Source organism: Euprymna scolopes, chromosome 18, assembly GCF_053919585.1.
Source record: "Euprymna scolopes isolate OS-2025 chromosome 18, ASM5391958v1, whole genome shotgun sequence".
NCBI lineage: Eukaryota > Metazoa > Mollusca > Cephalopoda > Sepiida > Sepiolidae > Euprymna > Euprymna scolopes.
Window position 1 is genome coordinate 103,420,760 of NC_136499.1, and position 19,130 is coordinate 103,439,889.

At 42.5% G+C, this 19,130-nt stretch overlaps 77 non-coding genes across 77 annotated transcripts; all 77 read left to right on the forward strand.

Moving 5' to 3' along the window:
- The first annotated feature begins 134 nt into the window (after window positions 1-134).
- Trnac-gca (transfer RNA cysteine (anticodon GCA)) lies at window positions 135-206 on the forward strand. Its single transcript has one exon. It is a non-coding gene; the product is annotated as a tRNA-Cys (tRNA).
- Window positions 207-361: 155 nt separating this feature from the next.
- Window positions 362-433, forward strand: Trnac-gca (transfer RNA cysteine (anticodon GCA)). The gene has a single exon. It is a non-coding gene; the product is annotated as a tRNA-Cys (tRNA).
- A 155-nt stretch (window positions 434-588) lies between these two features.
- On the forward strand, window positions 589-663 carry Trnac-gca (transfer RNA cysteine (anticodon GCA)). Its single transcript has one exon. It is a non-coding gene; the product is annotated as a tRNA-Cys (tRNA).
- Window positions 664-815: 152 nt separating this feature from the next.
- Window positions 816-887, forward strand: Trnac-gca (transfer RNA cysteine (anticodon GCA)). Its single transcript has one exon. It is a non-coding gene; the product is annotated as a tRNA-Cys (tRNA).
- Window positions 888-1,042: 155 nt separating this feature from the next.
- On the forward strand, window positions 1,043-1,114 carry Trnac-gca (transfer RNA cysteine (anticodon GCA)). The gene has a single exon. It is a non-coding gene; the product is annotated as a tRNA-Cys (tRNA).
- A 155-nt stretch (window positions 1,115-1,269) lies between these two features.
- Window positions 1,270-1,341, forward strand: Trnac-gca (transfer RNA cysteine (anticodon GCA)). Its single transcript has one exon. It is a non-coding gene; the product is annotated as a tRNA-Cys (tRNA).
- A 155-nt stretch (window positions 1,342-1,496) lies between these two features.
- On the forward strand, window positions 1,497-1,568 carry Trnac-gca (transfer RNA cysteine (anticodon GCA)). The gene has a single exon. It is a non-coding gene; the product is annotated as a tRNA-Cys (tRNA).
- Window positions 1,569-1,723: 155 nt separating this feature from the next.
- On the forward strand, window positions 1,724-1,795 carry Trnac-gca (transfer RNA cysteine (anticodon GCA)). Its single transcript has one exon. It is a non-coding gene; the product is annotated as a tRNA-Cys (tRNA).
- A 155-nt stretch (window positions 1,796-1,950) lies between these two features.
- Trnac-gca (transfer RNA cysteine (anticodon GCA)) lies at window positions 1,951-2,022 on the forward strand. The gene has a single exon. It is a non-coding gene; the product is annotated as a tRNA-Cys (tRNA).
- Window positions 2,023-2,177: 155 nt separating this feature from the next.
- Window positions 2,178-2,249, forward strand: Trnac-gca (transfer RNA cysteine (anticodon GCA)). Its single transcript has one exon. It is a non-coding gene; the product is annotated as a tRNA-Cys (tRNA).
- A 155-nt stretch (window positions 2,250-2,404) lies between these two features.
- On the forward strand, window positions 2,405-2,476 carry Trnac-gca (transfer RNA cysteine (anticodon GCA)). Its single transcript has one exon. It is a non-coding gene; the product is annotated as a tRNA-Cys (tRNA).
- A 155-nt stretch (window positions 2,477-2,631) lies between these two features.
- On the forward strand, window positions 2,632-2,703 carry Trnac-gca (transfer RNA cysteine (anticodon GCA)). The gene has a single exon. It is a non-coding gene; the product is annotated as a tRNA-Cys (tRNA).
- A 155-nt stretch (window positions 2,704-2,858) lies between these two features.
- On the forward strand, window positions 2,859-2,930 carry Trnac-gca (transfer RNA cysteine (anticodon GCA)). Its single transcript has one exon. It is a non-coding gene; the product is annotated as a tRNA-Cys (tRNA).
- A 155-nt stretch (window positions 2,931-3,085) lies between these two features.
- On the forward strand, window positions 3,086-3,159 carry Trnac-gca (transfer RNA cysteine (anticodon GCA)). The gene has a single exon. It is a non-coding gene; the product is annotated as a tRNA-Cys (tRNA).
- A 379-nt stretch (window positions 3,160-3,538) lies between these two features.
- On the forward strand, window positions 3,539-3,610 carry Trnac-gca (transfer RNA cysteine (anticodon GCA)). The gene has a single exon. It is a non-coding gene; the product is annotated as a tRNA-Cys (tRNA).
- A 155-nt stretch (window positions 3,611-3,765) lies between these two features.
- Trnac-gca (transfer RNA cysteine (anticodon GCA)) lies at window positions 3,766-3,837 on the forward strand. The gene has a single exon. It is a non-coding gene; the product is annotated as a tRNA-Cys (tRNA).
- Window positions 3,838-3,992: 155 nt separating this feature from the next.
- Window positions 3,993-4,064, forward strand: Trnac-gca (transfer RNA cysteine (anticodon GCA)). Its single transcript has one exon. It is a non-coding gene; the product is annotated as a tRNA-Cys (tRNA).
- A 155-nt stretch (window positions 4,065-4,219) lies between these two features.
- On the forward strand, window positions 4,220-4,291 carry Trnac-gca (transfer RNA cysteine (anticodon GCA)). The gene has a single exon. It is a non-coding gene; the product is annotated as a tRNA-Cys (tRNA).
- Window positions 4,292-4,446: 155 nt separating this feature from the next.
- On the forward strand, window positions 4,447-4,518 carry Trnac-gca (transfer RNA cysteine (anticodon GCA)). Its single transcript has one exon. It is a non-coding gene; the product is annotated as a tRNA-Cys (tRNA).
- Window positions 4,519-4,673: 155 nt separating this feature from the next.
- Window positions 4,674-4,745, forward strand: Trnac-gca (transfer RNA cysteine (anticodon GCA)). The gene has a single exon. It is a non-coding gene; the product is annotated as a tRNA-Cys (tRNA).
- A 155-nt stretch (window positions 4,746-4,900) lies between these two features.
- On the forward strand, window positions 4,901-4,972 carry Trnac-gca (transfer RNA cysteine (anticodon GCA)). The gene has a single exon. It is a non-coding gene; the product is annotated as a tRNA-Cys (tRNA).
- A 155-nt stretch (window positions 4,973-5,127) lies between these two features.
- Window positions 5,128-5,199, forward strand: Trnac-gca (transfer RNA cysteine (anticodon GCA)). The gene has a single exon. It is a non-coding gene; the product is annotated as a tRNA-Cys (tRNA).
- A 155-nt stretch (window positions 5,200-5,354) lies between these two features.
- Trnac-gca (transfer RNA cysteine (anticodon GCA)) lies at window positions 5,355-5,426 on the forward strand. Its single transcript has one exon. It is a non-coding gene; the product is annotated as a tRNA-Cys (tRNA).
- A 382-nt stretch (window positions 5,427-5,808) lies between these two features.
- On the forward strand, window positions 5,809-5,880 carry Trnay-gua (transfer RNA tyrosine (anticodon GUA)). Its single transcript has one exon. It is a non-coding gene; the product is annotated as a tRNA-Tyr (tRNA).
- Window positions 5,881-6,035: 155 nt separating this feature from the next.
- On the forward strand, window positions 6,036-6,107 carry Trnac-gca (transfer RNA cysteine (anticodon GCA)). Its single transcript has one exon. It is a non-coding gene; the product is annotated as a tRNA-Cys (tRNA).
- Window positions 6,108-6,489: 382 nt separating this feature from the next.
- Window positions 6,490-6,561, forward strand: Trnac-gca (transfer RNA cysteine (anticodon GCA)). Its single transcript has one exon. It is a non-coding gene; the product is annotated as a tRNA-Cys (tRNA).
- A 155-nt stretch (window positions 6,562-6,716) lies between these two features.
- Window positions 6,717-6,788, forward strand: Trnac-gca (transfer RNA cysteine (anticodon GCA)). Its single transcript has one exon. It is a non-coding gene; the product is annotated as a tRNA-Cys (tRNA).
- A 155-nt stretch (window positions 6,789-6,943) lies between these two features.
- Window positions 6,944-7,015, forward strand: Trnac-gca (transfer RNA cysteine (anticodon GCA)). The gene has a single exon. It is a non-coding gene; the product is annotated as a tRNA-Cys (tRNA).
- A 155-nt stretch (window positions 7,016-7,170) lies between these two features.
- Window positions 7,171-7,242, forward strand: Trnac-gca (transfer RNA cysteine (anticodon GCA)). The gene has a single exon. It is a non-coding gene; the product is annotated as a tRNA-Cys (tRNA).
- A 155-nt stretch (window positions 7,243-7,397) lies between these two features.
- Trnac-gca (transfer RNA cysteine (anticodon GCA)) lies at window positions 7,398-7,469 on the forward strand. Its single transcript has one exon. It is a non-coding gene; the product is annotated as a tRNA-Cys (tRNA).
- Window positions 7,470-7,624: 155 nt separating this feature from the next.
- On the forward strand, window positions 7,625-7,696 carry Trnac-gca (transfer RNA cysteine (anticodon GCA)). Its single transcript has one exon. It is a non-coding gene; the product is annotated as a tRNA-Cys (tRNA).
- Window positions 7,697-7,851: 155 nt separating this feature from the next.
- Window positions 7,852-7,923, forward strand: Trnac-gca (transfer RNA cysteine (anticodon GCA)). Its single transcript has one exon. It is a non-coding gene; the product is annotated as a tRNA-Cys (tRNA).
- Window positions 7,924-8,078: 155 nt separating this feature from the next.
- On the forward strand, window positions 8,079-8,150 carry Trnac-gca (transfer RNA cysteine (anticodon GCA)). The gene has a single exon. It is a non-coding gene; the product is annotated as a tRNA-Cys (tRNA).
- A 382-nt stretch (window positions 8,151-8,532) lies between these two features.
- On the forward strand, window positions 8,533-8,604 carry Trnac-gca (transfer RNA cysteine (anticodon GCA)). Its single transcript has one exon. It is a non-coding gene; the product is annotated as a tRNA-Cys (tRNA).
- A 155-nt stretch (window positions 8,605-8,759) lies between these two features.
- Trnac-gca (transfer RNA cysteine (anticodon GCA)) lies at window positions 8,760-8,831 on the forward strand. The gene has a single exon. It is a non-coding gene; the product is annotated as a tRNA-Cys (tRNA).
- A 156-nt stretch (window positions 8,832-8,987) lies between these two features.
- Trnac-gca (transfer RNA cysteine (anticodon GCA)) lies at window positions 8,988-9,059 on the forward strand. Its single transcript has one exon. It is a non-coding gene; the product is annotated as a tRNA-Cys (tRNA).
- Window positions 9,060-9,214: 155 nt separating this feature from the next.
- Trnac-gca (transfer RNA cysteine (anticodon GCA)) lies at window positions 9,215-9,286 on the forward strand. Its single transcript has one exon. It is a non-coding gene; the product is annotated as a tRNA-Cys (tRNA).
- Window positions 9,287-9,441: 155 nt separating this feature from the next.
- Trnac-gca (transfer RNA cysteine (anticodon GCA)) lies at window positions 9,442-9,513 on the forward strand. Its single transcript has one exon. It is a non-coding gene; the product is annotated as a tRNA-Cys (tRNA).
- Window positions 9,514-9,668: 155 nt separating this feature from the next.
- Trnac-gca (transfer RNA cysteine (anticodon GCA)) lies at window positions 9,669-9,743 on the forward strand. Its single transcript has one exon. It is a non-coding gene; the product is annotated as a tRNA-Cys (tRNA).
- Window positions 9,744-9,896: 153 nt separating this feature from the next.
- Trnac-gca (transfer RNA cysteine (anticodon GCA)) lies at window positions 9,897-9,968 on the forward strand. The gene has a single exon. It is a non-coding gene; the product is annotated as a tRNA-Cys (tRNA).
- Window positions 9,969-10,123: 155 nt separating this feature from the next.
- Trnac-gca (transfer RNA cysteine (anticodon GCA)) lies at window positions 10,124-10,195 on the forward strand. Its single transcript has one exon. It is a non-coding gene; the product is annotated as a tRNA-Cys (tRNA).
- Window positions 10,196-10,350: 155 nt separating this feature from the next.
- Window positions 10,351-10,422, forward strand: Trnac-gca (transfer RNA cysteine (anticodon GCA)). The gene has a single exon. It is a non-coding gene; the product is annotated as a tRNA-Cys (tRNA).
- Window positions 10,423-10,577: 155 nt separating this feature from the next.
- Window positions 10,578-10,649, forward strand: Trnac-gca (transfer RNA cysteine (anticodon GCA)). Its single transcript has one exon. It is a non-coding gene; the product is annotated as a tRNA-Cys (tRNA).
- Window positions 10,650-10,804: 155 nt separating this feature from the next.
- Window positions 10,805-10,876, forward strand: Trnac-gca (transfer RNA cysteine (anticodon GCA)). Its single transcript has one exon. It is a non-coding gene; the product is annotated as a tRNA-Cys (tRNA).
- Window positions 10,877-11,031: 155 nt separating this feature from the next.
- On the forward strand, window positions 11,032-11,103 carry Trnac-gca (transfer RNA cysteine (anticodon GCA)). Its single transcript has one exon. It is a non-coding gene; the product is annotated as a tRNA-Cys (tRNA).
- Window positions 11,104-11,259: 156 nt separating this feature from the next.
- Trnac-gca (transfer RNA cysteine (anticodon GCA)) lies at window positions 11,260-11,331 on the forward strand. The gene has a single exon. It is a non-coding gene; the product is annotated as a tRNA-Cys (tRNA).
- A 155-nt stretch (window positions 11,332-11,486) lies between these two features.
- Trnac-gca (transfer RNA cysteine (anticodon GCA)) lies at window positions 11,487-11,558 on the forward strand. The gene has a single exon. It is a non-coding gene; the product is annotated as a tRNA-Cys (tRNA).
- A 155-nt stretch (window positions 11,559-11,713) lies between these two features.
- Trnac-gca (transfer RNA cysteine (anticodon GCA)) lies at window positions 11,714-11,785 on the forward strand. Its single transcript has one exon. It is a non-coding gene; the product is annotated as a tRNA-Cys (tRNA).
- Window positions 11,786-11,940: 155 nt separating this feature from the next.
- Window positions 11,941-12,012, forward strand: Trnac-gca (transfer RNA cysteine (anticodon GCA)). The gene has a single exon. It is a non-coding gene; the product is annotated as a tRNA-Cys (tRNA).
- A 155-nt stretch (window positions 12,013-12,167) lies between these two features.
- On the forward strand, window positions 12,168-12,239 carry Trnac-gca (transfer RNA cysteine (anticodon GCA)). Its single transcript has one exon. It is a non-coding gene; the product is annotated as a tRNA-Cys (tRNA).
- A 155-nt stretch (window positions 12,240-12,394) lies between these two features.
- Trnac-gca (transfer RNA cysteine (anticodon GCA)) lies at window positions 12,395-12,466 on the forward strand. Its single transcript has one exon. It is a non-coding gene; the product is annotated as a tRNA-Cys (tRNA).
- A 155-nt stretch (window positions 12,467-12,621) lies between these two features.
- On the forward strand, window positions 12,622-12,693 carry Trnac-gca (transfer RNA cysteine (anticodon GCA)). The gene has a single exon. It is a non-coding gene; the product is annotated as a tRNA-Cys (tRNA).
- A 155-nt stretch (window positions 12,694-12,848) lies between these two features.
- Trnac-gca (transfer RNA cysteine (anticodon GCA)) lies at window positions 12,849-12,920 on the forward strand. The gene has a single exon. It is a non-coding gene; the product is annotated as a tRNA-Cys (tRNA).
- A 155-nt stretch (window positions 12,921-13,075) lies between these two features.
- Trnac-gca (transfer RNA cysteine (anticodon GCA)) lies at window positions 13,076-13,147 on the forward strand. Its single transcript has one exon. It is a non-coding gene; the product is annotated as a tRNA-Cys (tRNA).
- A 155-nt stretch (window positions 13,148-13,302) lies between these two features.
- Window positions 13,303-13,374, forward strand: Trnac-gca (transfer RNA cysteine (anticodon GCA)). The gene has a single exon. It is a non-coding gene; the product is annotated as a tRNA-Cys (tRNA).
- A 155-nt stretch (window positions 13,375-13,529) lies between these two features.
- Trnac-gca (transfer RNA cysteine (anticodon GCA)) lies at window positions 13,530-13,601 on the forward strand. The gene has a single exon. It is a non-coding gene; the product is annotated as a tRNA-Cys (tRNA).
- A 155-nt stretch (window positions 13,602-13,756) lies between these two features.
- On the forward strand, window positions 13,757-13,828 carry Trnac-gca (transfer RNA cysteine (anticodon GCA)). Its single transcript has one exon. It is a non-coding gene; the product is annotated as a tRNA-Cys (tRNA).
- Window positions 13,829-13,983: 155 nt separating this feature from the next.
- Window positions 13,984-14,055, forward strand: Trnac-gca (transfer RNA cysteine (anticodon GCA)). Its single transcript has one exon. It is a non-coding gene; the product is annotated as a tRNA-Cys (tRNA).
- Window positions 14,056-14,210: 155 nt separating this feature from the next.
- Window positions 14,211-14,282, forward strand: Trnac-gca (transfer RNA cysteine (anticodon GCA)). The gene has a single exon. It is a non-coding gene; the product is annotated as a tRNA-Cys (tRNA).
- A 155-nt stretch (window positions 14,283-14,437) lies between these two features.
- Window positions 14,438-14,509, forward strand: Trnac-gca (transfer RNA cysteine (anticodon GCA)). The gene has a single exon. It is a non-coding gene; the product is annotated as a tRNA-Cys (tRNA).
- A 155-nt stretch (window positions 14,510-14,664) lies between these two features.
- Window positions 14,665-14,736, forward strand: Trnac-gca (transfer RNA cysteine (anticodon GCA)). Its single transcript has one exon. It is a non-coding gene; the product is annotated as a tRNA-Cys (tRNA).
- A 155-nt stretch (window positions 14,737-14,891) lies between these two features.
- Trnac-gca (transfer RNA cysteine (anticodon GCA)) lies at window positions 14,892-14,963 on the forward strand. Its single transcript has one exon. It is a non-coding gene; the product is annotated as a tRNA-Cys (tRNA).
- Window positions 14,964-15,118: 155 nt separating this feature from the next.
- On the forward strand, window positions 15,119-15,190 carry Trnac-gca (transfer RNA cysteine (anticodon GCA)). Its single transcript has one exon. It is a non-coding gene; the product is annotated as a tRNA-Cys (tRNA).
- Window positions 15,191-15,345: 155 nt separating this feature from the next.
- Window positions 15,346-15,416, forward strand: Trnac-gca (transfer RNA cysteine (anticodon GCA)). Its single transcript has one exon. It is a non-coding gene; the product is annotated as a tRNA-Cys (tRNA).
- A 155-nt stretch (window positions 15,417-15,571) lies between these two features.
- Trnac-gca (transfer RNA cysteine (anticodon GCA)) lies at window positions 15,572-15,643 on the forward strand. Its single transcript has one exon. It is a non-coding gene; the product is annotated as a tRNA-Cys (tRNA).
- A 382-nt stretch (window positions 15,644-16,025) lies between these two features.
- Window positions 16,026-16,097, forward strand: Trnac-gca (transfer RNA cysteine (anticodon GCA)). Its single transcript has one exon. It is a non-coding gene; the product is annotated as a tRNA-Cys (tRNA).
- A 153-nt stretch (window positions 16,098-16,250) lies between these two features.
- Window positions 16,251-16,324, forward strand: Trnac-gca (transfer RNA cysteine (anticodon GCA)). Its single transcript has one exon. It is a non-coding gene; the product is annotated as a tRNA-Cys (tRNA).
- A 156-nt stretch (window positions 16,325-16,480) lies between these two features.
- On the forward strand, window positions 16,481-16,552 carry Trnac-gca (transfer RNA cysteine (anticodon GCA)). Its single transcript has one exon. It is a non-coding gene; the product is annotated as a tRNA-Cys (tRNA).
- Window positions 16,553-16,707: 155 nt separating this feature from the next.
- On the forward strand, window positions 16,708-16,779 carry Trnac-gca (transfer RNA cysteine (anticodon GCA)). The gene has a single exon. It is a non-coding gene; the product is annotated as a tRNA-Cys (tRNA).
- Window positions 16,780-16,935: 156 nt separating this feature from the next.
- Window positions 16,936-17,007, forward strand: Trnac-gca (transfer RNA cysteine (anticodon GCA)). Its single transcript has one exon. It is a non-coding gene; the product is annotated as a tRNA-Cys (tRNA).
- A 156-nt stretch (window positions 17,008-17,163) lies between these two features.
- On the forward strand, window positions 17,164-17,235 carry Trnac-gca (transfer RNA cysteine (anticodon GCA)). The gene has a single exon. It is a non-coding gene; the product is annotated as a tRNA-Cys (tRNA).
- A 155-nt stretch (window positions 17,236-17,390) lies between these two features.
- On the forward strand, window positions 17,391-17,462 carry Trnac-gca (transfer RNA cysteine (anticodon GCA)). The gene has a single exon. It is a non-coding gene; the product is annotated as a tRNA-Cys (tRNA).
- A 156-nt stretch (window positions 17,463-17,618) lies between these two features.
- Window positions 17,619-17,690, forward strand: Trnac-gca (transfer RNA cysteine (anticodon GCA)). The gene has a single exon. It is a non-coding gene; the product is annotated as a tRNA-Cys (tRNA).
- A 157-nt stretch (window positions 17,691-17,847) lies between these two features.
- Window positions 17,848-17,919, forward strand: Trnac-gca (transfer RNA cysteine (anticodon GCA)). The gene has a single exon. It is a non-coding gene; the product is annotated as a tRNA-Cys (tRNA).
- A 155-nt stretch (window positions 17,920-18,074) lies between these two features.
- Window positions 18,075-18,146, forward strand: Trnac-gca (transfer RNA cysteine (anticodon GCA)). Its single transcript has one exon. It is a non-coding gene; the product is annotated as a tRNA-Cys (tRNA).
- Window positions 18,147-18,529: 383 nt separating this feature from the next.
- Trnac-gca (transfer RNA cysteine (anticodon GCA)) lies at window positions 18,530-18,601 on the forward strand. Its single transcript has one exon. It is a non-coding gene; the product is annotated as a tRNA-Cys (tRNA).
- Window positions 18,602-18,983: 382 nt separating this feature from the next.
- On the forward strand, window positions 18,984-19,055 carry Trnac-gca (transfer RNA cysteine (anticodon GCA)). The gene has a single exon. It is a non-coding gene; the product is annotated as a tRNA-Cys (tRNA).
- The last annotated feature ends 75 nt before the right edge of the window (window positions 19,056-19,130 follow it).

Sequence of the window (19,130 nt, forward strand, 5' to 3'; positions counted from 1 at the left end):
TCTAATCTGTGGCTGTACTTTGCGATAATGCAAAAAGTAAGATCATTTAAAATCGCCGCTATCAAATCCGTTTTTGTTTCAAAGGCGGAATAATGGTGCGTATTTTCTTTTGTATAGGAGCGTAATTGTCATGCGGGGATGTAGCTCAGTGGTAGAGCATTCGACTGCAGATCGGGAGGTCCCCGGTTCAAACCCGTGTGTCGCCTTCAAGATTGTTTTTACTTTTTTCTAATCTGTGGCTGTACTTTGCGATAATGCAAAAAGTAAGATCATTTAAAATCGCCGCTATCAAATCCGTTTTTGTTTCAAAGGCGGAATAATGGTGCGTATTTTCTTTTGTATAGGAGCGTAATTGTCATGCGGGGATGTAGCTCAGTGGTAGAGCATTCGACTGCAGATCGAGAGGTCCCCGGTTCAAACCCGGGTGTCCCCTTCAAGACGGCTTTTACTTTTTTCTAATCTGTGGCTGTATTTTGCGATAATGCAAAAAGTAAGATCATTTAAAATCGCCGCTATCAAATCCGTGTTTGTTTCAAAGGCGGAATAATGGTTCGTATTTTCTTTTGTATAGGAGCGTAATTGTCATGCGGGGATGTAGCTCAGTGGTAGAGCATTCGACTGCAGATCGAGAGGTCCCCGGTTCAAACCCGGGTGTCCCGTTCAAGATTGTTTTTACTTTTTTCTAATCTGTGGCTGTACTTTGCGATAATGCAAAAAGTAAGATCATTTAAAATCGCCGCTATCAAATCCGTTTTTGTTTCAAAGGCGGAATAATGGTGCGTATTTTCTTTTGTATAGGAGCGTAATTGTCATGCGGGGATGTAGCTCAGTGATAGAGCATTCGAATGCAGATCGGGAGGTCCCCGGTTCAAACCCGGGTGTCCCCTTCAAGATTGTTTTTACTTTTTTCTAATCTGTGGCTGTACTTTGCGATAATGCAAAAAGTAAGATCATTTAAAATCGCCGCTATGAAATCCGTTTTTGTTTCAAAGGCGGAATAATGGTGCGTATTTTCTTTTGTATAGGAGCGTAATTGTCATGCGGGGATGTAGCTCAGTGGTAGAGCGTTCGAGTGCAGATCGAGAGGTCCCATGTTCAAACCCGGGTGTCCCCTTCAAGATTGGTTTTACTTTTTTCTAATCTGTGGCTGTACTTTGCGATAATGCAAAAAGTAAGATCATTTAAAATCGCCGCTATCAAATCCGTTTTTGTTTCAAAGGCGGAATAATGGTGCGTATTTTCTTTTGTATAGGAGCGTAATTGTCATGCGGGGATGTAGCTCAGTGGTAGAGCATTCGACTGCAGATCGAGAGGTCCCCGGTTCAAACCCGGGTGTCCCCTTCAAGATTATTTTTACTTTTTTCTAATCTGTGGCTGTACTTTGCGATAATGCAAAAAGTAAGATCATTTAAAATCGCCGCTATCAAATCCGTTTTTGTTTCAAAGGCGGAAAAATGGTGCGTATTTTGTTTTGTATAGGAGCGTAATTGTCATGCGGGGATGTAGCTCAGTGGTAGAGCATTCGACTGCAGATCGAGAGGTCCCCGGTTTAAACCCGTGTGTCCCCTTCAAGATTGGTTTTACTTTTTTCTAATCTGTGGCTGTACTTTGCGATAATGCAAAAAGTAAGATCATTTAAAATGTCCGCTATCAAATCCGTTTTTGTTTCAAAGGCGGAATAATGGTGCGTCTTTTCTTTTGTATAGGAGCGTAATTGCCATGCGACGATGTAGCTCAGTGGTAGAGCATTCGACTGCAGATCGAGAGCTCCCCGGTTCAAACCCGTGTGTCGCCTTCAAGATTGTTTTTACTTTTTTCTAATCTGTGGCTGTACTTTGCGATAATGCAAAAAGTAAGATCATTTAAAATCGCCGCTATTAAATCAGTTTTTGTTTCAAAGGCGGAATAATGGTGCGTATTTTCTTTTGTATAGGAGCGTCATTGTCATGCGGGGATGTAGCTCAGTGGTAGAACGTTCGACTGCAGATCGAGAGGTCCCCGGTTCAAACCCGGGTGTCCCCTTCAAGATTGTTTTTACTTTTTTCTAATCTGGGCCTGTACTTTGCGATAATGCAAAAAGTAAGATCATTTAAAATCGCCGCTATCAAATCCGTTTTTGTTTCAAAGACGGAATAATGGTGCGTATTTTCTGTTGTATAGGAGCGTAATTGTCATGCGGGGATGTAGCTCAGTGGTAGAGCATTCGACTGCAGATCGAGAGGTCCCCGGTTCAAACCCGGGTGTCCCCTTCAAGATTATTTTTACTTTTTTCTAATCTGTGGCTGTACTTTGCGATAATGCAAAAAGTAAGATCATTTAAAATCGCCGCTATCAAATCCGTGTTTGTTTCAAAGGCGGACAAATGGTGCGTATTTTGTTTTGTATAGGAGCGTAATTGTCATGCGGGGATGTAGCTCAGTGGTAGAGCATTCGACTGCAGATCGAGAGGTCCCCGGTTCAAACCCGTGTGTCCCCTTCAAGATTGGTTTTACTTTTTTCTAATCTGTGGCTGTACTTTGCGATAATGCAAAAAGTAAGATCATTTAAAATGTCCGCTATCAAATCCGTTTTTGTTTCAAAGGCGGAATAATGGTGCGTATTTTCTTTTGTATAGGAGCGTAATTGCCATGCGACGATGTAGCTCAGTGGTAGAGCATTCGACTGCAGATCGAGAGGTCCCCGGTTCAAACCCGTGTGTCGCCTTCAAGATTGTTTTTACTTTTTTCTAATCTGTGGCTGTACTTTGCGATAATGCAAAAAGTAAGATCATTTAAAACCGCCGCTATCAAATCCGTGTTTGTTTCAAAGGCGGAATAATGGTGCGTATTTTCTTTTGTATAGGAGCGTAATTGTCATGCGGGGATGTAGCTCAGTGGTAGAGCATTCGACTGCAGATCGAGAGGTCCCCGGTTCAAACCCGGGTGTCCCCTTCAAGACGGCTTTTACTTTTTTCTAATCTGTGGCTGTATTTTGCGATAATGCAAAAAGTAAGATCATTTAAAATCGCCGCTATCAAATCCGTGTTTGTTTCAAAGGCGGAATAATGGTTCGTATTTTCTTTTGTATAGGAGCGTAATTGTCATGCGGGGATGTAGCTCAGTGGTAGAGCATTCGACTGCAGATCGAGAGGCCCCGGTTCAAACCCGGGTGTCCCGTTCAAGATTGTTTTTACTTTTTTCTAATCTGTGGCTGTACTTTGCGATAATGCAAAAAGTAAGATCATTTAAAATCGCCGCTATCAAATCCGTTTTTGTTTCAAAGGCGGAATAATGGTGCGTATTTTCTTTTGTATAGGAGCGTAATTGTCATGCGGGGATGTAGCTCAGTGATAAAGCATTCGAATGCAGATCGGGAGGTCCCCGGTTCAAACCCGGGTGTCCCCTTCAAGATTGTTTTTACTTTTTTCTAATCTGTGGCTGTACTTTGCGATAATGCAAAAAGTAAGATCATTTAAAATCGCCGCTATGAAATCCGTTTTTGTTTCAAAGGCGGAATAATGGTGCGTATTTTCTTTTGTATAGGAGCGTAATTGTCATGCGGGGATGTAGCTCAGTGGTAGAGCGTTCGAGTGCAGATCGAGAGGTCCCATGTTCAAACCCGGGTGTCCCCTTCAAGATTGGTTTTACTTTTTTCTAATCTGTGGCTGTACTTTGCGATAATGCAAAAAGTAAGATCATTTAAAATCGCCGCTATCAAATCCGTTTTTGTTTCAAAGGCGGAATAATGGTGCGTATTTTCTTTTGTATAGGAGCGTAATTGTCATGCGGGGATGTAGCTCAGTGGTAGAGCATTCGACTGCAGATCGAGAGGTCCCCGGTTCAAACCCGGGTGTCCCCTTCAAGATTATTTTTACTTTTTTCTAATCTGTGGCTGTACTTTGCGATAATGCAAAAAGTAAGATCATTTAAAATCGCCGCTATCAAATCCGTTTTTGTTTCAAAGGCGGAAAAATGGTGCGTATTTTGTTTTGTATAGGAGCGTAATTGTCATGCGGGGATGTAGCTCAGTGGTAGAGCATTCGACTGCAGATCGAGAGGTCCCCGGTTTAAACCCGTGTGTCCCCTTCAAGATTGGTTTTACTTTTTTCTAATCTGTGGCTGTACTTTGCGATAATGCAAAAAGTAAGATCATTTAAAATGTCCGCTATCAAATCCGTTTTTGTTTCAAAGGCGGAATAATGGTGCGTCTTTTCTTTTGTATAGGAGCGTAATTGCCATGCGACGATGTAGCTCAGTGGTAGAGCATTCGACTGCAGATCGAGAGGTCCCCGGTTCAAACCCGTGTGTCGCCTTCAAGATTGTTTTTACTTTTTTCTAATCTGTGGCTGTACTTTGCGATAATGCAAAAAGTAAGATCATTTAAAATCGCCGCTATTAAATCAGTTTTTGTTTCAAAGGCGGAATAATGGTGCGTATTTTCTTTTGTATAGGAGCGTCATTGTCATGCGGGGATGTAGCTCAGTGGTAGAACGTTCGACTGCAGATCGAGAGGTCCCCGGTTCAAACCCGGGTGTCCCCTTCAAGATTGTTTTTACTTTTTTCTAATCTGGGCCTGTACTTTGCGATAATGCAAAAAGTAAGATCATTTAAAATCGCCGCTATCAAATCCGTTTTTGTTTCAAAGACGGAATAATGGTGCGTATTTTCTGTTGTATAGAAGCGTAATTGTCATGCGGGGATGTAGCTCAGTGGTAGAGCATTCGACTGCAGATCGAGAGGTCCCCGGTTCAAACCCGGGTGTCCCCTTCAAGATTATTTTTACTTTTTTCTAATCTGTGGCTGTACTTTGCGATAATGCAAAAAGTAAGATCATTTAAAATCGCCGCTATCAAATCCGTGTTTGTTTCAAAGGCGGACAAATGGTGCGTATTTTGTTTTGTATAGGAGCGTAATTGTCATGCGGGGATGTAGCTCAGTGGTAGAGCATTCGACTGCAGATCGAGAGGTCCCCGGTTCAAACCCGTGTGTCCCCTTCAAGATTGGTTTTACTTTTTTCTAATCTGTGGCTGTACTTTGCGATAATGCAAAAAGTAAGATCATTTAAAATGTCCGCTATCAAATCCGTTTTTGTTTCAAAGGCGGAATAATGGTGCGTATTTTCTTTTGTATAGGAGCGTAATTGCCATGCGACGATGTAGCTCAGTGGTAGAACATTCGACTGCAGATCGAGAGGTCCCCGGTTCAAACCCGTGTGTCGCCTTCAAGATTGTTTTTACTTTTTTCTAATCTGTGGCTGTACTTTGCGATAATGCAAAAAGTAAGATCATTTAAAATCGCCGCTATTAAATCAGTTTTTGTTTCAAAGGCGGAATAATGGTGCGTATTTTCTTTTGTATAGGAGCGTAATTGTCATGCGGGGATGTAGCTCAGTGGTAGAACGTTCGACTGCAGATCGAGAGGTCCCCGGTTCAAACCCGGGTGTCCCCTTCAAGATTGGTTTTACTTTTTTCTAATCTGTGCCTGTACTTTGCGATAATGCAAAAAGTAAGATCATTTAAAATCGCCGCTATTAAATCAGTTTTTGTTTCAAAGGCGGAATAATGGTGCGTATTTTCTTTTGTATAGAAGCGTAATTCCTATGCGGGGATGTAGCTCAGTGGTAGAGCATGCGACTGCAGATCGAGAGGTCCCCGGTTCAAACACGGGTGTCCCGTTCAAGATTGTTTTTACTTTTTTCTAATCTGTGGCTGTACTTTGCGATAATGCAAAAAGTAAGATCATTTAAAATCGCCGCTGTCAAATCCGTTTTTGTTTCAAAGGCGGAATAATGGTGCGTCTGTTCTTTTGTATAGGAGCGTAATTGCCATGCGGGGATGTAGCTCAGTGGTAGAGCATTCGACTGTAGATCGAGAGGTCCCCGGTTCAAACACGGGTGTCCCCTTCAAGATTGTTTTTACTTTTTTCTAATCTGGGCCTGTACTTTGCGATAATGCAAAAAGTAAGATCATTTAAAATCGCCGCTATCAAATCCGTTTTTGTTTCAAAGACGGAATAATGGTGCGTATTTTCTTTTGTATAGGAGCGTAATTGTCATGCGGGGATGTAGCTCAGTGGTAGAGCATTCGACTGCAGATCGAGAGGTCCCCGGTTAAAACCCGTGTGTCCCCTTCAAGATTGGTTTTACTTTTTTCTAATCTGTGCCTGTACTTTGCGATAATGCAAAAAGTAAGATCATTTAAAATCACCGCTATCAAATCCGTTTTTGTTTAAAAGGCGGAATAATGGTGCGTATTTTCTTTTGTATAGGAGAGTAATTGCCATGCGACGATGTAGCTCAGTGGTAGAGCATGCAACTGCAGATCGAGAGGTCCCCGGTTCAAACGCGTGTGTCGCCTTCAAGATTGTTTTTACTTTTTTCTAATCTGTGGCTGTACTTTGCGATAATGCAAAAAGTAAGATCATTTAAAATCGCCTCTATTAAATCAGTTTTTGTTTCAAAGGCGGAATAATGGTGCGTATTTTCTTTTGTATAGGAGCGTCATTGTCATGCGGGGATGTAGCTCAGTGGTAGAGCATTCGACTGCAGATCGAGAGGTCCCCGGTTCAAACCCGGGTGTCCCCTTCAAGATTGGTTTTACTTTTTTCTAATCTGTGCCTGTACTTTGCGATAATGCAAAAAGTAGGATCATTTAAAATCGCCGCTATTAAATCCGTTTTTGTTTCAAAGGTGGAATAATGGTGCGTATTTTCTTTTGTATAGGAGCGTAATTGTCATGCGGGGATGTAGCTCAGTGGTAGAGCATTCGACTGCATATCGAGAGGTCCCCGGTTCAAACCCGGGTGTCCCCTTCGAGATTGTTTTTACTTTTTTCTAATCTGTGACTGTACTTTGCGATAATGCAAAAAGTAGGATCATTTAAAATCGCAACTATCAAATCCGTTTCTGTTTCAAAGGCGGAATAATGGTGCGTATTTTCTTTTGTATAGGAGCGTAATTGTCATGCGGGGATGTAGCTCAGTGGTAGAGCATTGCACTGCAGATCGAGAGGTCCCCGGTTCAAACCCGGGTGTCCCCTTCAAGATTGTTCTTACTTTTTTCTAATCTGTGCCTGTACTTTGCGATAATGTTAAAAATAGGATCATTTAAAATCGCCGCTATTAAATCCGTTTTTGTTTCAAAGGCGGAATAATGGTGCGTATTTTCTTTTGTATAGGAGCGTAATTGTCATGCGGGGATGTAGCTCAGTGGTAGAGCATTCGACTGCAGATCGAGAGGTCCCCGGTTCAAACCCGGGTGTCCCCTTCAAGATTGTTCTTACTTTTTTCTAATCTGTGCCTGTACTTTGCGATAAGTCAAAAAGTAGGATCATTTAAAATCGCCGCTATTTAATCTGTTTTTGTTTCAAAGGCGGAATAATGGTGCGTATTATCTTTTGTATAGGAGCGTAATCGTCATGCGGGAATGTAGCTCAGTGGTAGAACATTCGACTGCAGATGGAGAGGTCCCCGGTTCAAACCCGGGTGTCCCCTTCAAGATTGTTCTTACTTTTTTCTAACCTGTGCCTGTACTTTGCGATAATGCAAAAAGTAGGATCATTTAAAATCGCCGCTATCAAATCCGTTTCTGTTTCAAAGGCGGAATAATGGTGCGTATTTTCTTTTGTATAGGAGCGTAATTGTCATGCGGGGATGTAGCTCAGTGGTAGAGCATTCGACTGCAGATCGAGAGGTCCCCAGTTCAAACCCGGGTGTCCCCTTCAAGATTGTTCTTACTTTTTTCTAATCTGAGCCTGTACTTTGCGATAATGCAAAAAGTAGGATCATAGTAAATCGCCGCTATTAAATCCGTTTTTGTTTCAAAGGCGGAACAATGGTGCGTATTTTCTTTTGTATAGGAGCGTAATTGTCATGCGGGGATGTAGCTCAGTGGTAGAGCATTCGGCTGCAGATCGAGAGGTCCCCGGTTCAAACCCGGGTGTCCCCTTCAAGATTGTTCTTACTCTTTTCTAATCTGTGCCTGTACTTTGCGATAATGCAAAAAGTAGGATCATAGTAAATTGCCGCTATGAAATCCGTTTTTGTTTCAAAGGCGGAATAATGGTGCGTATTTTCTTTTGTATAGGAGCGTAATTGTCATGCGGGGATGTAGCTCAGTGGTAGAGCATTCGACTGCAGATCGAGAGGTCCCCGGTTCAAACCCGGGTGTCCCCTTCAAGATTGTTTTTACTTTTTTCTAATCTGTGCCTGTACTTTGCGATAATGCAAAAAGTAGGATCATAGTAAATCGCCGCTATTAAATCCGTTTTTGTTTCAAAGGCGGAATAAGGGTGCGTATTTTCTTTTGTATAGGAGCGTAATTGTCATGCGGGGATGTAACTCAGTAGTAGATCATTCGAGTGCAGATCGAGTGGTCCCCGGTTCAAACCCGGGTGTCCCCTTCAAGATTGTTCTTACTTTTTTCTAATCTGTGCCTGTACTTTGCGATAATGCAAAAAGTAGGATCATAGTAAATCGCCGCTATCAAATCCGTTTTTGTTTCAAAGGCGGAATAATGGTGCGTATTTTCTTTTGTATAGGAGCGTAATTGTCATGCGGGGATGTAGCTCAGTGGTAGAGCATTCGACTGCAGTTCGAGAGGTCTCCGGTTCAAACCCGGGTGTCCCCTTCAAGATTGTTCTTACTTTTTTCTAATCTGTGCCTGTACTTTGCGATAATGCAAAAAGTAGGATCATTTAAAATCGCCGCTATTAAATCCGTTTTTGTTTCAAAGGCGGAATAATGGTGCGTATTTTCTTTTGTATAGGAGCGTAATTGTCATGCGGGGATGTAGCTCAGTGGTAGAGCATTCGACTGCAGATCGAGAGGTCACCGGTTCAAACCCGGGTGTCCCCTTCAAGATTGTTCTTACTTTTTTCTAATCTGTGCCTGTACTTTGCGATAATGCAAAAAGTAGGATCATAGTAAAATCGCCGCTATTAAATCCGTTTTTGTTTTAAAGGCGGAATAATGGTGCGTATTTTCTTTTGTATAGGAGCGTAATTGTCATGCGGGGATGTAGCTCAGTGGTAGAGCATTCGACTGCAGATCGAGAGGTCCCCGGTTCAAACCCGGGTGTCCCCTTCAAGATTGTTCTTACTTTTTTCTAATCTGTGCCTGTACTTTGCGATAATGCAAAAAGTAGGATCATTTAAAATCGCCGCTATTAAATCCGTTTTTGTTTCAAAGGCGGAATAATGGTGCGAATATTCTTTTGTATAGGAGCGTAATTGTCATGCGGGGATGTAGCTCAGTGGTAGAGCATTCGACTGCAGATCGAGAGGTCCCCGATTCAAACCCGGGTGTCCCCTTCAAGATTGTTCTTACTTTTTTCTAATCTGTGCCTGTACTTTGCGATAATGCAAAAAGTAGGATCATTTAAAATCGCCGCTATTAAATCCGTTTTTGTTTCAAAGGCGGAATAATTGTGCGTATTTTCTTTTCTATAGGAGCGTAATTGTCATGCGGGGATGTAGCTCAGTGGTAGAGCATTCGACTGCAGATCGAGAGGTCCCCGGTTCAAACCCGAGTGTCCCCTTCAAGATTGTTCTTACTTTTTTCTAATCTGTGCCTGTACTTTGCGATAATGCAAAAAGTAGGATCATTTAAAATCGCCGCTATTAAATCCGTTTTTGTTTCAAAGGCGGAATAATGGTGCGTATTTTCTTTTGTATAGGAGCGTAATTGTCATGCGGGGATGTAGCTCAGTGGTAGAGCATTCGACTGCAGATCGAGAGGTCACCGGTTCAAACCCGGGTGTCCAATTCAAGATTGTTCTTACTTTTTTCTAATCTGTGCCTGTACTTTGCGATAATGCAAAAAGTAGGATCATAGTAAAATCGCCGCTATTAAATCCGTTTTTGTTTCAAAGGCGGAATAATGGTGCGTATTTTCTTTTGTATAGGAGCGTAATTGTCATGCGGGGATGTAGCTCAGTGGTAGAGCATTCGACTGCAGATCGAGAGGTCCCCGGTTCAAACCCGGGTGTCCCCTTCAAGATTGTTCTTACTTTTTTCTAATCTGTGCCTGTACTTTGCGATAATGCAAAAAGTAGGATCATAGTAAATCGCCGCTATTAAATCCGTTTTTGTTTCAAAGGCGGAACAATGGTGCGTATTTTCTTTTGTATAGGAGCGTAATTGTCATGCGGGGATGTAGCTCAGTGGTAGAGCATTCGGCTGCAGGTCGAGAGGTCCCCGGTTCAAACCCGGGTGTCCCCTTCAAGATTGTTCTTACTTTTTTCTAATCTGTGCCTGTACTTTGCGATAATGCAAAAAGTAGGATCATTTAAAATCGCCGCTATTAAATCTGTTTTTGTTTTAAAGGCGGAATAATGGTGCGTATATTCTTTTGTATAGGAGCGTAATTGTCATGCGGGGATGTAGCTCAGTGGTAGAGCATTCGACTGCAGATCGAGAGGTCCCCGGTTCAAACCCGGGTGTCCCCTTCAAGATTGTTCTTACTTTTTTCTAATCTGTGCCTGTACTTTGCGATAATGCAAAAAGTAGGATCATTTAAAATCGCCGCTATTAAATCCGTTTTTGTTTTAAAGGCGGAATAATGGTGCGTATTTTCTTTTGTATAGGAGCGTAATTGTCATGCGGGGATGTAGCTCAGTGGTAGAGCATTCGAATGCAGATCGAGAGGTCCCCAGTTCAAACCCGGGTGTCCCCTTCAAGATTGTTCTTACTTTTTTCTAATCTGTGCCTGTACTTTGCGATAATGCAAAAAGTAGGATCATAGTAAATCGCCGCTATTAAATCTGTTTTTGTTTCAAAGGCGGAATAATAGTGCGTATTTTCTTTTGTATAGGAGCGTAATTGTCATGCGGGGATGTAGCTCAGTGGTAGAGCATTCGACTGCAGATCGAGAGGTCCCCAGTTCAAACCCGGGTGTCCCCTTCAAGATTGTTCTTACTTTTTTCTAATCTGTGCCTGTACTTTGCGATAATGCAAAAAGTAGGATCATAGTAAATCGCCGCTATTAAATCGGTTTTTGTTTCAAAGGCGGAATAATGGTGCGTATTTTCTTTTGTATAGGAGCGTAATTGTCATGCGGGGATGTAGCTCAGTGGTAGAGCATTCGACTGCAGATCGAGAGGTCACCGGTTCAAACCCGGGTGTCCCCTTCAAGATTGTTCTTACTTTTTTCTAATCTGTGCCTGTACTTTGCGATAATGCAAAAAGTCGGATCATAGTAAAATCGCCGCTATTAAATCCGTTTTTGTTTCAAAGGCGGAATAATGGTGCGTATTTTCTTTTGTATAGGAGCGTAATTGTCATGCGGGGATGTAGCTCAGTGGTAGAGCATTCGACTGCAGATCGAGAGGTCCCCGGTTCAAACCCGGGTGTCCCCTTCAAGATTGTTCTTACTTTTTTCTAATCTGTGCCTGTACTTTGCGATAATGCAAAAAGTAGGATCATAGTAAATCGCCGCTATTAAATCCGTTTTTGTTTCAAAGGCGGAACAATGGTGCGTATTTTCTTTTGTATAGGAGCGTAATTGTCATGCGGGGATGTAGCTCAGTGGTAGAGCATTCGGCTGCAGATCGAGAGGTCCCCGGTTCAAACCCGGGTGTCTCCTTCCAGATGGTTCTTACTTTTTTCTAATCTGTGCGTGTACTTTGCGATAATGCAAAAAGTAGGATCATTTAAAATCGCCGCTATTAAATCCGTTTTTGTTTCAAAGGCGAAATAATGGTGCGTATTTTCTTTTCTATAGGCGTGTAATTGTCATGCGGGGATGTAGCTCAGTGGTAGAGCATTCGACTGCAGATCGAGAGGTCCCCAGTTCAAACCCGGGTGTCCCCTTCAAGATTGTTCTTACTTTTTTCTAATCTGTGCCTGTACTTTGCGATAATGCAAAAAGTAGGATCATAGTAAATCGCCGCTATTAAATCCGTTTTTGTTTCAGAGGCGGAATAATGGTGCGTATTTTCTTTTGTATAGGAGCGTAATTGTCATGCGGGGATGTAGCTAAGTGGTAGAGCATTCGGCTGCAGATCGAGAGGTCCCCGGTTCAAACCCGGGTGTCCCCTTCAAGATTGTTCTTACTTTTTTCTTATCTGTGCCTGTACTTTGCGATAATGCAAAAAGTAGGATCATTTAAAATCGCCGCTATTAAATCCGTTTTTGTTTCAAAGGCGGAATAATGGTGCGTATTTTCTTTTGTATAGGAGCGTAATTGTCATGCGGGGATGTAGCTCAGTGGTAGAGCATTCGACTGCAGATCGAGAGGTCCCCGGTTCAAACCCGGGTGTCCCCGTCAAGATTGTTCTTACTTTTTTCTTATCTGTGCCTGTACTTTGCGATAATGCAAAAAGTAGGATCATTTAAAATCGCCGCTATTAAATCCGTTTTTGTTTCAAAGGCGGAATAATGGTGCGTATTTTCTCTTGTATAGGAGCGTAATTGTCATGCGGGGATGTAGCTCAGTGGTAGAGCATTCGACTGCAGATCGAGAGGTCCCCGGTTCAAACCCGGGTGTCCCCTTCAAGATTGTTCTTACTTTTTTCTAATCTGTGCCTGTACTTTGCGATAATGCAAAAAGTAGGATCATAGTAAATCGCCGCTATTAAATCCGTTTTTGTTTCAAAGGCGGAACAATGGTGCGTATTTTCTTTTGTATAGGAGCGTAATTGTCATGCGGGGATGTAGCTCAGTGGTAGAGCATTCGGCTGCAGATCGAGAGGTCCCCGGTTCAAACCCGGGTGTCTCCTTCCAGATGGTTCTTACTTTTTTCTAATCTGTGCCTGTACTTTGCGATAATGCAAAAAGTAGGATCATTTAAAATCGCCGCTATTAAATCCGTTTTTGTTTCAAAGGCGAAATAATGGTGCGTATTTTCTTTTCTATAGGCGTGTAATTGTCATGCGGGGATGTAGCTCAGTGGTAGAGCATTCGACTGCAGATCGAGAGGTCCCCAGTTCAAACCCGGGTGTCCCCTTCAAGATTGTTCTTACTTTTTTCTAATCTGTGCCTGTACTTTGCGATAATGCAAAAAGTAGGATCATAGTAAATCGCCGCTATTAAATCCGTTTTTGTTTCAGAGGCGGAATAATGGTGCGTATTTTCTTTTGTATAGGAGCGTAATTGTCATGCGGGGATGTAGCTAAGTGGTAGAGCATTCGGCTGCAGATCGAGAGGTCCCCGGTTCAAACCCGGGTGTCCCCTTCAAGATTGTTCTTACTTTTTTCTTATCTGTGCCTGTACTTTGCGATAATGCAAAAAGTAGGATCATTTAAAATCGCCGCTATTAAATCCGTTTTTGTTTCAAAGGCGGAATAATGGTGCGTATTTTCTTTTGTATAGGAGCGTAATTGTCATGCGGGGATGTAGCTCAGTGGTAGAGCATTCGACTGCAGATCGAGAGGTCCCCGGTTCAAACCCGGGTGTCCCCTTCAAGATTGTTCTTACTTTTTTCTTATCTGTGCCTGTACTTTGCGATAATGCAAAAAGTAGGATCATTTAAAATCGCCGCTATTAAATCCGTTTTTGTTTCAAAGGCGGAATAATGGTGCGTATTTTCTCTTGTATAGGAGCGTAATTGTCATGCGGGGATGTAGCTCAGTGGTAGAGCATTCGACTGCAGATCGAGAGGTCCCCGGTTCAAACCCGGGTGTCCCCTTCAAGATTGTTCTTACTTTTTTCTTATCTGTGCCTGTACTTTGCGATAATGCAAAAAGTAGGATCATTTAAAATCGCCGCTATTAAATCCGTTTTTGTTTCAAAGGCGGAATAATGGTGCGTATTTTCTTTTGTATAGGAGCGTAATTGTCATGCGGGGATGTAGCTCAGTGGTAGAGCATTCGACTGCAGATCGAGAGGTCCCCTTTTCAAACCCGGGTGTCCCCTTCAAGATTGTTCTTACTTTTTTCTAATCTGTGCCTGTACTTTGCGATAAGTCAAAAAGTAGGATCATTTAAAATCGCCGCTATTAAATCTGTTTTTGTTTCAAAGGCGGAATAATGGTGCGTATTATCTTTTGTATAGGAGCGTAATCGTCATGCGGGGATGTAGCTCAGTGGTAGAACATTCGACTGCAGATGGAGAGGTCCCCGGTTCAAACCCGGGTGTCCCCTTCAAGATTGTTCTTACTTTTTTCTAACCTGTGCCTGTACTTTGCGATAATGCAAAAAGTAGGATCATTTAAAATCGCCGCTATCAAATCCGTTTCTGTTTCAAAGGCGGAATAATGGTGCGTATTTTCTTTTGTATAGGAGCGTAATTGTCATGCGGGGATGTAGCTCAGTGGTAGAGCATTCGACTGCAGATCGAGAGGTCCCCGGTTCAAACCCGGGTGTCCCCTTCAAGATTGTTCTTACTTTTTTCTAATCTGTGCCTGTACTTTGCGATAATGCAAAAAGTAGGATCATTTAACATCGCCGCTATTAAATCCGTTTTTGTTTCAAAGGCGGAATAATGGTGCGTATTTTCTTTTGTATAGGAGCGTAATTGTCATGCGGGGATGTAGCTCAGTGGTAGAGCATTCGACTGCAGATCGAGAGGTCCCCAGTTCAAACCCGGGTGTCCCCTTCAAGATTGTTCTTACTTTTTTCTAATCTGTGCCTGTACTTTGCGATAATGCAAAAAGTAGGATCATAGTAAATCGCCGCTATTAAATCCGTTTTTGTTTCAAAGGCGGAACAATGGTGCGTATTTTCTTTTGTATAGGAGCGTAATTGTCATGCGGGGATGTAGCTCAGTGGTAGAGCATTCGGCTGCAGATCGAGAGGTCCCCGGTTCAAACCCGGGTGTCCCCTTCAAGATTGTTCTTACTCTTTTCTAATCTGTGCCTGTACTTTGCGATAATGCAAAAAGTAGGATCATAGTAAATTGCCGCTATGACATCCGTTTTTGTTTCAAAGGCGGAATAATGGTGCGTATTTTCTTTTGTATAGGAGCGTAATTGTCATGCGGGGATGTAGCTCAGTGGTAGAGCATTCGACTGCAGATCGAGAGGTCCCCGGTTCAAACCCGGGTGTCCCCATCAAGATGGTTCTTACTTCTTTCTAAGCTGTGCCTGTACTTTGCGATAATGCAAAAAGTAGGATCATTTAAAATCGCCGCTATTAAATCCGTTTTTGTTTCAAAGGCGGAATAATGGTGCGTATTATCTTTTGTATAGGAGCGTAATCGTCATGCGGGGATGTAGCTCAGTGGTAGAGCATTCGACTGCAGATCGAGAGGTCCCCGGTTCAAACCCGGGTGTCCCCTTCAAGATTGTTCTTACTTTTTTCTAACCTGTGCCTGTACTTTGCGATAATGCAAAAAGTAGGATCATTTAAAATCGCCGCTATCAAATCCGTTTCTGTTTCAAAGGCGGAATAATGGTGCGTATTTTCTTTTGTATAGAAGCGTAATTGTCATGCGGGGATTTAGCTCAGTGGTAGAGCATTCGACTGCAGATCGAGAGGTCCCGGTTCAAACCCGGGTTTCCCCTTCAAGATTGTTTTTACTTTTTTCTAATCTGTGCCTGTACTTTGCGATAATGCAAAAAGTAGGATCATAGTAAATCGCCGCTATTAAATCCGTTTTTGTTTCAAAGGCGGAATAAGGGTGCGTATTTTCTTTTGTATAGGAGCGTAATTGTCATGCGGGGATGTAGCTCAGTGGTAGAGCATTCGACTGCAGATCGAGAGGTCCGCAGTTCAAACCCGGGTGTCCCCTTCAAGATTGTTCTTACTTTTTTCTAATCTGTGCCTGTACTTTGCGATAATGCAAAAAGTAGGATCATAGTAAATCGCCGCTATTAAATCCGTTTTTGTTTCAAAGGCGGAATAAGGGTGCGTATTTTCTTTTGTATAGGAGCGTAATTGTCATGCGGGGATGTAACTCAGTGGTAGATCATTCGAGTGCAGATCGAGTGGTCCCCGGTTCAAACCCGGGTGTCCCCTTCAAGATTGTTCTTACTTTTTTCTAATCTGTGCCTGTACTTTGCGATAATGCAAAAAGTAGGATCATAGTAAATCGCCGCTATCAAATCCGTTTTTGTTTCAAAGGCGGAATAATGGTGCGTATTTTCTTTTGTATAGGAGCGTAATTGTCATGCGGGGATGTAGCTCAGTGGTAGAGCATTCGACTGCAGTTCGAGACGTCTCCGGTTCAAACCCGGGTGTCCTTTTCAAGATTGTTCTTACTTTTTTCTAATCTGTGCCTGTACTTTGCGATAATGCAAAAAGTAGGATCATTTAAAATCGCCGCTATTAAATCCGTTTTTGTTTCAAAGGCGGAATAATGGTGCGTATTTTCTTTTGTATAGGAGCGTAATTGTCATGCGGGGATGTAGCTCAGTGGTAGAGCATTCGACTGCAGATCGAGAGGTCACCGGTTCAAACCCGGGTGTCCGCTTCAAGATTGTTCTTACTTTTTTCTAATCTGTGCCTGTACTTTGCGATAATGCAAAAAGTAGGATCATAGTAAAATCGCTGCTATTAAATCCGTTTTTGTTTTAAAGGCGGAATAATGGTGCGTATTTTCTTTTCTATAGGAGCGTAATTGTCATGCGGGGATGTAGCTCAGTGGTAGAGCATTCGACTGCAGATCGAGAGGTCCGCAGTTCAAACCCGGGTGTCCCCTTCAAGATTGTTCTTACTTTTTTCTAATCTGTGCCTGTACTTTGCGATAATGCAAAAAGTAGGATCATAGTAAATCGCCGCTATCAAATCCGTTTTTGTTTCAAAGGCGGAATAATGGTGCGTATTTTCTTTTGTATAGGAGCGTAATTGTCATGCGGGGATGTAGCTCAGTGGTAGAGCATTCGACTGCAGTTCGAGACGTCTCCGGTTCAAACCCGGGTGTCCCCTTCAAGATTGTTCTTACTTTTTTCTAATCTGTGCCTGTACTTTGCGATAATGCAAAAAGTAGGATCATAGTAAAATCGCTGCTATTAAATCCGTTTTTGTTTTAAAGGCGGAATAATGGTGCGTATTTTCTTTTCTATAGGAGCGTAATTGTCATGCGGGGATGTAGCTCAGTGGTAGAGCATTCGACTGCAGATCGAGAGGTCCGCAGTTCAAACCCGGGTGTCCCCTTCAAGATTGTTCTTACTTTTTTCTAATCTGTGCCTGTACTTTGCGATAATGCAAAAAGTAGGATCATAGTAAAATCGCTGCTATTAAATCCGTTTTTGTTTTAAAGGCGGAATAATGGTGCGTATTTTCTTTTCTATAGGAGCGTAATTGTCATGCGGGGATGTAGCTCAGTGGTAGAGCATTCGACTGCAGATCGAGAGGTCCGCAGTTCAAACCCGGGTGTCCCCTTCAAGATTGTTCTTACTTTTTTCTAATCTGTGCCTGTACTTTGCGATAATGCAAAAAGTAGGATCATAGTAAATCGCCGCTATCAAATCCGTTTTTGTTTCAAAGGCGGAATAATCGTGCGTATTTTCTTTTGTATAGGAGCGTAATTGTCATGCGGGGATGTAGCTCAGTGGTAGAGCATTCGACTGCAGTTCGAGACGTCTCCGGTTCAAACCCGGGTGTCCCCTTCAAGATTGTTCTTACTTTTTTCTAATCTGTGCCTGTACTTTGCGATAATGCAAAAAGTAGGATCATAGTAAAATCGCTGCTATTAAATCCGTTTTTGTTTTAAAGGCGGAATAATGGTGCGTATTTTCTTTTCTATAGGAGCGTAATTGTCATGCGGGGATGTAGCTCAGTGGTAGAGCATTCGACTGCAGATCGAGAGGTCCGCAGTTCAAACCCGGGTGTCCCCTTCAAGATTGTTCTTACTTTTTTCTAATCTGTGCCTGTACTTTGCGATAATGCAAAAAGTAGGATCATAGTAAAATCGCTGCTATTAAATCCGTTTTGTGTTTTAAAGGCGGAATAATGGTGCGTATTTTCTTTTCTATAGGAGCGTAATTGTCATGCGGGGATGTAGCTCAGTGGTAGAGCATTCGACTGCAGATCGAGAGGTCCGCAGTTCAAACCCGGGTGTCCCCTTCAAGATTGTTCTTACTTTTTTCTAATCTGTGCCTGTACTTTGCGATAATGCAAAAAGTAGGATCATAGTAAATCGCCGCTATCAAATCCGTTTTTGTTTCAAAGGCGGAATAATGGTGCGTATTTTCTTTTGTATAGGAGCGTAATTGTCATGCGGGGATGTAGCTCAGTGGTAGAGCATTCGACTGCAGTTCGAGACGTCTCCGGTTCAAACCCGGGTGTCCCCTTCAAGATTGTTCTTACTTTTTTCTAATCTGTGCCTGTACTTTGCGATAATGCAAAAAGTAGGATCATTTAAAATCGCCGCTATTAAATCCGTTTTTGTTTCAAAGGCGGAATAATGGTGCGTATTTTCTTTTGTATAGGAGCGTAATTGTCATGCGGGGATGTAACTCAGTGGTAGATCATTCGAGTGCAGATCGAGTGGTCCCCGGTTCAAACCCGGGTGTCCCCTTCAAGATTGTTCTTACTTTTTTCTAATCTGTGCCTGTACTTTGCGATAATGCAAAAAGTAGGATCATAGTAAAATCGCCGCTATTAAATCCGTTTTTGTTTTAAAGGCGGAATAATGGTGCGTATTTTCTTTTGTATAGGAGCGTAATTGTCATGCGGGGATGTAGCTCAGTGGTAGAGCATTCGACTGCAGATCGAGAGGTCCGCAGTTCAAACCCGGGTGTCCCCTTCAAGATTGTTCTTACTTTTTTCTAATCTGTGCCTGTACTTTGCGATAATGCAAAAAGTAGGATCATAGTAAATCGCCGCTATTAAATCCGTTTTTGTTTCAAAGGCGGAATAAGGGTGCGTATTTTCTTTTGTATAGGAGCGTAATTGTCATGCGGGGATGTAACTCAGTGGTAGATCATTCGAGTGCAGATCGAGTGGTCCCCGGTTCAAACCCGGGTGTCCCCTTCAAGATTGTTCTTACTTTTTTCTAATCTGTGCCTGTACTTTGCGATAATGCAAAAAGTAGGATCATAGTAAATCGCCGCTATCAAATCCGTTTTTGTTTCAAAGGCGGAATAATGGTGCGTATTTTCTTTTGTATAGGAGCGTAATTGTCATGCGGGGATGTAGCTCAGTGGTAGAGCATTCGACTGCAGTTCGAGACGTCTCCGGTTCAAACCCGGGTGTCCCCTTCAAGATTGTTCTTACTTTTTTCTAATCTGTGCCTGTACTTTGCGATAATGCAAAAAGTAGGATCATTTAAAATC